The sequence below is a fragment of the Rhyacophila brunnea genome, unplaced genomic scaffold (genome assembly GCF_057557595.1).
Source record: "Rhyacophila brunnea isolate RB1 unplaced genomic scaffold, BYU_Rbru_1.0 scaffold_9, whole genome shotgun sequence".
NCBI lineage: Eukaryota > Metazoa > Arthropoda > Insecta > Trichoptera > Rhyacophilidae > Rhyacophila > Rhyacophila brunnea.
In genome coordinates, this window is record NW_028233361.1 from 35793017 (window position 1) to 35804299 (window position 11283).

General features: G+C 34.2%; 1 long non-coding RNA gene across 3 annotated transcripts; it reads left to right on the forward strand.

The window, feature by feature from the left end:
* The first annotated feature begins 2011 nt into the window (after window positions 1–2011).
* Window positions 2012–11253, forward strand: LOC147063553 (uncharacterized). Of its 3 annotated transcripts, XR_015072085.1 has the most exons (6): window positions 2015–2225; window positions 2794–2937; window positions 3174–3322; window positions 7845–7951; window positions 9121–9237; window positions 11072–11253. It is a non-coding gene; the product is annotated as an uncharacterized LOC147063553 (long non-coding RNA). The 3 variants fall into 3 exon arrangements; XR_015072087.1 differs by having other exon boundaries at window positions 2012–2146; window positions 2794–3322; XR_015072086.1 differs by lacking the exon at window positions 2015–2225 and adding an exon at window positions 2589–2699 and having other exon boundaries at window positions 2794–3322.
* Window positions 11254–11283: the final 30 nt, after the last annotated feature.

The window sequence follows — 11283 nt, forward strand, 5'->3', positions numbered from 1 at the left end:
ATCCTGTTTGTTTTGCACAAGGATGATGACGTACCCTTCGTTTTTTTTATATTTCGAGTGCATCCAAGACCTTGGACATACGACTTTTTCTCGGGCCATGATTTAATAGCCCAAAAGACGCTTACGCTGTTCGTCAGAAATATTTCCGCAAAGTAAAGAATATTTACTTTTAGGTGTGGTCATAATACGACCACAACGGCCCACAAGCCTTCTTCACGCTATATCTTCTGTTTTTTTTCCCTTCTACAACTTTCTGTCCGATATACGATTTTCCAAGAAGTCTTTTCGTTTGGTTTTTTTTTAACTTTTAATTTCCAAATTAAGCATTAAAACAAAAAGAAGGACGACGAAATTGATGAATAATACATGTAAATCATAAAAATAACTTACTTCAAAGTATCTCTGCAATAATATCTAGAATAACAGCTTATTTATATCACGAATAACACACATTTAGCAACTGATAGTTTACCGGCGCAATGTTAGCGTATAGCTCATTAGCTCCGATGTGCCGAGTGCGTGCACAACAATACCTCCAATATGATAAGTCAGCACATCGGAGATTTATCCACTTTTAAATATGAGACCCATCACATTAGAGGTTTAGTTTTTCGAAAATAACTTTAAACCAAAAAGTGATATCACATTGGAGGTTCTTGTCAACGATGCAGAAAAAATCGTAGAATATTTTTGCATCAAAAACCAATTTTCGTAAAAATGGCACATTGGAGGTTTTTTTTGTGCAACGACGACAGGCGAATAAATTGAATTCCGATAAGCTATATGTATTCAATACACTACATTTTGATGCAGGGTTTTAAATGTGTGAGTGTCCTACGAGGGTTTGGGTCGAAATCCTGAAGGCCGTAATCCCGAAATCCCGAACGCTGAAATCCCGAAAGGCCGGAATCATAATTGCGCAATCTTAACACTTGGTTAACTCTTAGGCATAAAGCCCATTGACGCAGCGAGTGCGGCGATCGCGCAAAATTTCTACAAGTGGCGCGTAAATCATCAAAAATACAACGTAATCAAATACGCCAGCGCCCACTGGACTTGACGATGCCTTGCGCCCCGCCTGCCGCATGAGTCACCGTTTTTCGCTTCTCGGCGATACGATTTAATGAAAATACAAAAAAGTCCATACATTCAACACGGCTACCAAAATTACGCTGCTCGAGGCGTCGTCGATCGACGGGCGAAAAGCAATTATTTAATTACAGGGAAGTCATTGTTTAATTTTATTGCGTGTCCAGTTTATCGCTGGTTGAATAATGTCGTCGTAAATATTAATTACAAGCCCCGAAATAATATAATATTTTTATTGCTTTGTTATGAGAGGCGCTGTAATAATAATTATTTTGTGCTGCTTGGGCCGCTTATTACATAGGTGAAGGGTAATGCGCGACGAGAGACGTGTGATTATGGTTATGAATAAACACTTCATACGCCGACTTCACCCGCTCAACGCGTTCTATGGGCACGATCGCTTAAACTTAAAAATGGTTTTTTTTGTTTGTAAAATTTGCGCAATTCAAGATAAGTGTTAAGATTGCGCAAGTTTGTACAGGAAAGACAAAAACACATTTTTCTACAAAAAATGGTTTTTGTCTCTTGTAAAATTTGCGCAATTCAAGTGATAAAGCCTCCCCAAACCAAAGCGAATATTCGCAGCGAATTCCCAACGCCCTCGCTGTCGCTGTCGCACCGCTTGGATTTGATGCGAATTTCGCGTTTGGCCCCACACCAAAGCGTCAGTGACGCAGCCATAAACTAAATAATTTTATTTACGCGCCAGATTTAAAATTGTAAATAATATAAATATTTTACGCCAAATATTCTATAATTTTTATGAATTAAATATGAAAAATATACGTACACTATATCGCTTTCAGAATTGCTACAAATTTTACCCACTTTGCGTAAAATGTATTTTAATTATCTGAAACTAGGTTGCAGCATTGGATGCAGCCATAGACTAAATACATATACGAATGTCAAAGTGACAGTTGTTTGTTGACAAAATGTACACGTCTTCTGAATGCTTATTACACGCTGAAGATATAATGAGATGGCGTGCGACAAATTACATCGACATTTAATATAACCTTACTTTATGACCGGGCAAGATTGCCATGGCTCATAGGTAAGATAGATTTACTCAGTTTCATAACTGCACATATTATAAATAAGCATTTACCATGAAGGGTTAACAGGATTTGAAGGTAATATGCTATTGAAATAACATGTCTCCTTTATTTGAATTGTAGGTTTTGACTATTTTGCGTTTCTACGCAGAGGGAGCGTACCAAAAACGGGTAGGCCGAGTCTTCTGCACAATGAGCCAGGCATCAGTAAGCAGATGCATAGGAAACGTGTCCGATGCTATAATAGCAGTGCTTAGTAATACTTACATACAGTCGCCATACAGCGCTGACAGTCTTTAGTGTTGTGTTGATACCCTCTGATCAATTTATACAATATTACAATGTACATGTCATGTAACTAGAGTAACTGCGCATAGACACAACAAGTAAATTACCTACTCAATAAGAATTTAACGGGAATATTATTTTGTGTCGGTTTCACTTCAAGAAAGGGCAGGTTTCCCGAAAATCATTGGGCGCATTAACTGCACCCATGTGCGAATATACCCATCATACTTGGAGACTTTCAAAAATGAGCGCAGAAAATTTTCTGTAAATGTGAAATTCGTAATAAAATCTATGTTGTTTCTGATACATTCATATTCATTACGTATAATATCATAACATGACATTTATTTTTATGCAGGTATCTGACATGGACATTCTGGCAGTGAGTGCCAGATTTCCTTTGAGTGTTTATGACCAATTCATATTTAGTGGATCGTTGGTAAAAACTGAAATGAAACATCTACAGAACGACAAGAATTGGGAATTTTGTTCTATTAGGGAAGTATGTTAAACTTTACTTTACTATGGCAGTACCAGTAACAAATATTTTTGTTTGGTTTATATTCATCCGTATTTTGTATAGGTACTTCAAAGGAATCAAAATTTTGCATAGGTATGAATATGATATTTAATGAAACAGTTTTTTTAATTATTTAAATCCTGATTTCTAATATTTTTACAACTTTCAGTCGAAAACATATTCAAATTAACAGACTGTGTATATTGAAATCATTCTAGTGCCACCATAGGCCAGCCAGACTCACTACACGGCTGCCCGCTGTTTGACCAGGGATGTGATTGAGTGTTTTTGGATAATGGACCATACCAGATCGCATAGCTACAGCAACAAGTGCAAGACCAACCGTGGCTATACATACAGTATACATGTATATATTAAATATAATTTATGTATATTTATTTATGGCTTATACACCAAAACAAAATATGTCACTTAACTGTACTTGAATATTTTTGCAGGATCATTCAATAAAAAATACTTGGTTTAGGTTAAGAAAGTTTTAATAATCATTTTTGCACAGAATACAAGAAAAATATTTATATAATTATTAGAATTACAATGAGCTTTAAAAGTAACACGATATTGTAATAAAATGGACAAATATGAAAAAAAATAACAATAAATTGTATATAGATAGGTAGACAGGGTTCAGATGATTCTGGCAGTGTAGGCGACTCATTTAGGTGTCAGTATTGTTACTTTCAAATGACAATAACACCGTTCCAATGTGATTCGGTCGTGCCAGAAGAATCTGTCCTTCCTCTATTTAGTAACCGGGCGTTTTACAACTTTAAATGAAAATTAAGTGGGTATATAGATAGTATATTTTTTCTAGTATAATATTATTTAATTAGGTGACTTTTTATTTCTTTATTACTTGAAATGGTGTTTACATGGTAGATGGATTATAATGGTTTTGAAATATAGTTATTTTGTTAATTCTACTTTAACTGAGTCATTTACCTTGACAGCTGTTTCGGCACATAAACTCATTTTCGGAACATTCAACAATAATTTGTGATTATAAAAGAGCTACAGGTCACGTAGCAAATTAAATACGCTTAGTTAAATAATAAATACGTACCAAATATTTTACAAAATACACCACATACATCCATCGAATATGGTATATAAAATACAGATTCAAGTATCAAATAATTCTTGGATAAATAGATGTTTATGTAAGTATATGTTTTTTTAAATACTTACATGATACTGTGTTGTATAGCATTTAAATTTATATTTTTGATTTTGATTTACATACTTAAATGTACCTACATAAATTTGTAATGTACAGTAGGTACTTAATTACATTTTTAACATTAAGAAATTACCATTATTCGATTCTATCCACCCGCCATGTCTATAATCACCCCAACGCTGGATAGAAAGAGACATCACACAAAATTGGCTGTTTGATAATAAATGGTAGTTGAAAAATATTTTAGAGTATGATTATGTCCATAGAAACAGGTTTTAAGTCATTCATGTTTGTCCGAATAATGTGTAGCAGAAAAATAGAAATTTTAAAAGGGGTCTATTCAGTATTCACCCCATTCTACGGCAAACATTTTTCTTAATAAAAATAGGTACATCAATAGAGGAATCATAAAATGGACCTTGGCCCTCACCCACGCCTTATTCATCCTTGTATATTATATTATCACACTTAATGTTTTGGAAAATTCATTAACATTGTGCACAATTGCCACTTTTGTTGATTGACACTTCACTTAGTTGATCTCTTTGTTCACATGAAGTACAATAAAAGTATGTAGCAGCGAAGAACTAGAGACCGAAAATAGTGGAAGGAGCTAGAAGAGGCTTTCATCTAGCAGTGGAATGACCCCGACTGATGTTGATGATGACATATTATTTTATTCCTGTTAATGCCGGGGGTTTCATTTTTAATTTCTTCTGGTGCTTTGTACCTACGTTGAAAGGTTGAAAATCTTTGCTAAAATTAAATTCATCACAAAGCATTAGTATATCTCCAACATCATTCAGGTAGGTATCCATGATGGTAATATAATATTATGTACTTAGAGGAGGTACCTGACCTTTATATTTACATGCACATAAAATTATTAATCTTATTGCCTAATGCAGACCAAGATATACCTCCCTACGTAATATTACATGAACAGAAGTTTAAGAACATCTCAATTAAGTTTAAAATGTTTGTAGGTATACAAATTAATGTGAAACAGAAAACATTGGTTATGTTAGGTAGGTACATGGAACATGTAGATATTATCTTGGTTCGCGGTCGGCACTGGGCAAAACCAGTTTATTAGCTCAATATACCTATACATAATGAAGGAAATATATAGTAGGTATATAGGTACCGTAAAACCCCCTAACTTCGCCTGGTTTTTTAACAGAAAGTCGTTTTGCCACCAAAATATCCACCAATATGAAGTCTTATAGATCTTATGTAATGCACAATGATAGTGTTTAATTTTATTTATATTGAAGTAATACCCTTTTCATACTAAATAATACAATAAATCACTATTTTTTATATAGACGAAGTTACGGCACGATTCCCTAACTTCGCCTAATGTGTTTTAGTAGGTACAATAAAAAAATATTGTCTATGGATACTCACGAAATCTATTAAAAAATAGCCTTAAGCAAATTCAGGTCTTATGCTAGAGACAATTTGACATATTTTAAAGAAATATCTACGTTGGCGAAGATAGGAATCACTTCAATGACTGTTTCATACAACCTACCAATTTACGCTAGGGCTGCCAAAACCCAAAGCATTATAGTATCATTTTTATGTGTTGATTTACATAGTAAATTTTTAATAAAGGAAATATGAGAAAAATTGTTAACTGGTGATTCAAAGTGATGAATAGTTTTTAGTCTAAAAACAATAAAAATAAAAAAAACACATTTATTTCAAGAAAATCGTTTTTTTGTGACAACCCTAAAGCCAGGGGAAGTGTAGGAACAAGTAGTTCAAAAAACATAGCCTGACGTTGCATACTCAAATAATTGATGTTTTATTATAAATATCGGAAATCGCACGTTACATTTGGCAAGCAGACTATATCACTATATTATATTAAAAATATGAAGAACCTACCTCTACAAGATTCGTAGAAATCAGCAAAAGTTCAGAGGTATTCCGAAAAAATCTCTTCAAACCGGACTCGAAAAAACGGTACTAACACAAACACGGCGAAAATAATGGCGGTTTGAAAATTGTGTGGTGACAGGACGAATATTATCTTTAAAATCGCCTCAGTGACTTAAAGTGGTGCAATAGTAAAAACATGAGTTTTTAGTGTTTAATTGATTTAGGTGAAGTTAGGGACACTTGGCGAAGTTAGGGGGTTTTACGGTACATAATATCGTTTTTGTGATTGAGGTCTCTTGAGATCAAAAAACAAACACAACCTAGGTATGTCCTACTGTAAATATCCCGATAGTAAGTAGTTTGTAAGGTTTTTGGTCTAAAACCTTACAAAATACCACAATGACGACATGGAGTACCTACTTATCTACCTATATGTATATTATATCTTTAGCTACAATAGAAATGCTATGCTGCATAATGTTAGATGCAAAAAAATAATCTTAAAGACTACCTATCTAACCTAAAAAATATTATCAAGATATTATCGACGAATATAAAATGGGTATTTACGTGACCGATACCGAATATGATTGAAGTAGGTATTGTAAATGATACCTAATTATAACATTATTGATATGACTGCTCGAAAGTCGAAACCAAAACGTCAAACGATCGCAATAAGTTACAACTGTCAGTGCACTAACAATCAAAGTTATAAAGTTTCTGTTATTAAAGGCTGTGCATGACGCAAATTAATAATATGTATTTTTTAAATATCGGGACCTTAGATTAAAGTTATTTATTTATAATAGCGTATTCATCCTGTCAAAAAACTTTACATACTTTGGTTAGACAAAGATACCTACATAATATTATATGACGACCTTCATACCATTTTCAACAATTTCCCTGCCAATTTTATTTCATCCCATATCTTATCTTTCTTTCTTATGTTTTGTAGTCACTGTAAGTATCTTATCTATGACTAGATCACTGTCAGAGAAATCATAAAGGATTGGATATTTCCGGACCAACTCGATCAGCTGCTCAATGTCTTCGCCATTTTGATTTTACTAATTCCCTTGGCGAAATTGTCCGCCGCGAATAAATTCGCTGTCGACAGAGTTCCCGAAAATCGCAGCGAATATTCGCTGCAAATTCGCACTCAAGACGCAAGGCGGTCGCGCAAGCGTGCTCTGTCCCGTAAGCCAATACGAGCTTGATTGGCGAATAATTCGTTACGAATATTCGCTTTGGTTTGGGGGAGGCTTTACGGTTGCCCAATTATTACTGTTTGTATTTTTTTATTTTTCGGGATTTCGGCCATTCGGGATTTCGTCCGGCACCCGTCCTACGAAAATGAAACACCCATTATGCACGTGCAATAAAACAATATTATATGAGCGACAATGCATAGTAAACCGAGAGCAGTTGTCAGTATTCGACTTATGACATATTCTTGACACGTGTTTAAGTTTATCCCGGATTCTTCCTTACTCGAGATCGGTTACCTGATATTCCTTACCCGTTAGGTATTTCAGTTCCCATTATTTCTGAGCCCTGGTTGGCATCCATTTTTCACCCCTCGTTCGTGCTTCGGCCGAATTCGTATCATTTTAAAAGTTAACAGAGAGGTTTTGTTTATGGGCACCATTTTTTTTATAGATTATAAAAGAAAATAGAAAATTCGGCAGACCCCTACAATTTTTTTACAATACACCAACCCTGGAGGTATGTATACCACTTAATTCATTGCATTATCTTATAAAAGCTAAATAATTTATTTTCTAATAACCAGAGTCGCTCAAGTCAGGAAGGAGAGAGTGTCAGCAAAGGATTGGGAAAGGCATTGGGGATTTCTGAAGCATGTTGGACCATTCCTTGAAGAAGAAGCGGCCAACCAGGGTAAGTATTTCAAAATACAATTAATTTAGCTTGCGATGCATCTTCTCGTATCAGTGAATCCTGGATACATAATTCATTATCAATAGTTTTTGGGTAGGTATTTCAATAAAAAAATAATACGTCTACTAATTTTGCCAGCGAGATTTCAATAAAAGTAACCTGTCTGTTAAACCGTATGCCGTAGGTTTAATTCCATGGCTGGCAAAAATCATGTGTGTTTTATCCAGAACAAGGAATCAGTAGGTTGAGCAAATATATAGCTAACAACGATTCCTTGTTAAAATAGTATGTTAAGTGGAAGCAGATATCATGGGGTTACTGCCAAAAATTGGTTGGTCTCAAAGTCATGTTATGGAGTAATTGCAATTAGAATTTTGAGATGCCCTTCAAAATCAGGCATAATGCTGGCGCTCCATTGGCACGCAAGTCAGACGATTTACAGTCTTCGGACTTTTTTTTTGCGTGGAGCACCCCAGGTCTGCGGACTTTTTAATCCGCAGACCAGGTTCGTTGGATTTCAAACATGTTTGATATTTTACTCTCTGAGTTGCCAGACTTCGTCCGTCGATCACTACGTAAATTCGATTTGACATAATATACGCAATCATTCGGAACGAAAAAAATCTGTAATTGTTTTAAATATTTTTATTGATTGATTTGTTAATTTACACATTAAAAAATGAGAGATTTACCAATATTTTTTTATTTGAACTTATAAAATTCATAAAAGAAAACGTAAACCGTGAGTCGTTTTTACTGCTATATTAATTTATGCAAGATTACATATAAATAACACAAAATTATAGGATTATCGGAAGACATGACGACAATCACAACGTTTCACTTTTGACAGCTCGACTTTTTTATTCGTTCGTTGATCAGTAGCAGAGCATAGACAAATCGGACGATATATTGTCCTCGGACTTTTGGCTCGCCAATGGAGCGCTGGCATAATGCTAATTTTATAATAAAATTTAGTAAAACTTTTTTTTTTCACTCATTCTTTTTAAACCTAGGGCATGGATCCAATAGCTAAACATCAATCCTCGTTGGATAGTCTGAGAAGATAAATACACTGTGAATGGTCATAATGCTCTATCTATGAATGAAAGTATTTGTTTATTATAAATAACCATTGAAATTTTTCATATCATCATTCTTTTATGCAGGTATGACCAAGGAAGAATACTGGAAAGCCGTTGCATCGATGAGGCCGCGATATATTCCTTATGTTCCGATAGAGAGTCCTCATCCTTCGACTGGAACTTATCCAAAATGTTCAAGTGGTAAGAATAGATAATAAATCTGTATAATATAAATTTAAATATATGAGTCGCTTATTCACCAAGCCCGCTTTGGGAGAGTTGCGAGTTTTAAATTTCACCCTGTTTCATCTATCAAAATGAATATTGATTTTTGAGTCGCGAAACCCGCTCTAGAATAAATAACAGGTTACTAAATCCGCTCTACATAGCCGACCAATCAGACGTCGCGATTCGAACCATGATTTTTAGCATATGTTTAAATCGGTATACAAATGCTACTTCTACTAGGATCAACATTATTGTAAATGCACAAAACAGTTTTGTGTGATTTACTTAAAACTCAAAAAAACCTCCTTAGTGGGTTTAGCGACTAAGTTACTCATATAACATAATTGTCTGGCTTTGATTGCACAGCACTATATTGTGATCCATAATTTCCTTAATGGCCTTCTAACTTCACAGTCTCACCCTATAGATTGAGTAATGTTATTTTAGTATTCCCCCCCTTAAAAAATCGAAACTAATTGTGAGAGAAGACAATAAATAAATGATGATATTTATGGTAAATACTTCAATAATTATTTCAAAAAGCAAGTTTTTCACACCTCAACACCACCAAATAATAATATACAGTGAAACCCCAATCTTAGGCTGATTTTCCAGTCACGTTGACCGTTGGCGCCGACGACGATGCGTAGCTGCTCGGCGCTGACTGTCAGGCCAGACTCACTGCAACGCTCATTGGCAGAGAAGGCGTGTACGGTTGCGTACGGTCGGCGCCGACGCTATTCAGCGCTGAGCAATCAGCTTTGTTAGGAAACGCTACATTGTGATAATACATAATATTCGCCGAACAGCGCCGACAGTCTGGAAAATCAGCCTTTTTTGCAGTTTTTGCAGGGACTTACAAAAATTATTATAAATGATCATTAAAAATTGTATTTATTATCAAAAATTATTATAAATGATCATTAAAAATTGTATTTATTATCTAACAAATCATACAAATTGGTTTGGAGCATATTGTGTCAATGTGTTCTTACACCATTTTGAGAATTTTTTCTTTGCAGAGATTTTGTTATTACAACGTTTTTCTTAGCTCGTACAGTCTTTGTGCGGTACAAATCTTACAATCGATTTTTAACTAACTTCCTGACTAGCTAGACATTTGAAACTTTTGGAATATATCAGAACACGATGCCAATGCATTTTAATTTAATACTTTCAGCCATCTTTAAGGAGAATTGAATTCATTTTCAGTTAATTCTGTTTTGTATGAAAAGTTATTTCGACACCATTATTGGTTGTTAGGGGTTTGGGGTGCTAACAACTAAATTATTAATATATACGTACGTTACTATGGAAATCAATATGACATGTCAAGTACAAATTTTTTTGATCGTTTAAGCTAGTCAAGTCAAGTTTATATGGTTCAACAGAACTTTTTATCTTGTAATTATTTTATAATGAAACAGTCCCATAAATTAATATAAGTACATGGGATTTGTTACAATGTGGTGCAGTGTTGCCATCTTTTTCTATGCTGATTATAGTACAAAGTTATAAAAATTATAGAATCTGTGAAAAATATATAGTACAGGAACATTTTTCATCTTGAATCCATTAAAATTATAGTATTTTGGTATATTTGGCGTAAAATAATAGTATTTTACATTTTTCATGGAATTAAAATTATAGTATTGTACTGTAATTTATTATATATAGTACGGTTGGCAACATTGATGTGGTGTATCTTTCAAATATAGTTAATTCTCATGGCAAGTGATACATTTATTCACTATGTATACAATTCAATTGATTTGTGAATGCACAATTCTGTCCAATATGATTACAGCAATGGTGGGACGGCGTTGCCAGTTTCCTCTGGAGGAAATACACCGTTCTGTCATACCTAAACTGCCCCCTGATGAACCCGTGAATGTTATCTTCTTGGGATGAACTTCTTTCAATTATTCATTTTATAACGAATCAACATTTTAAAATCTACATGTTTCGTGTGCGGCTATCGATTTATCGTAATATTTATTGTCTTTATAAAATATTCAG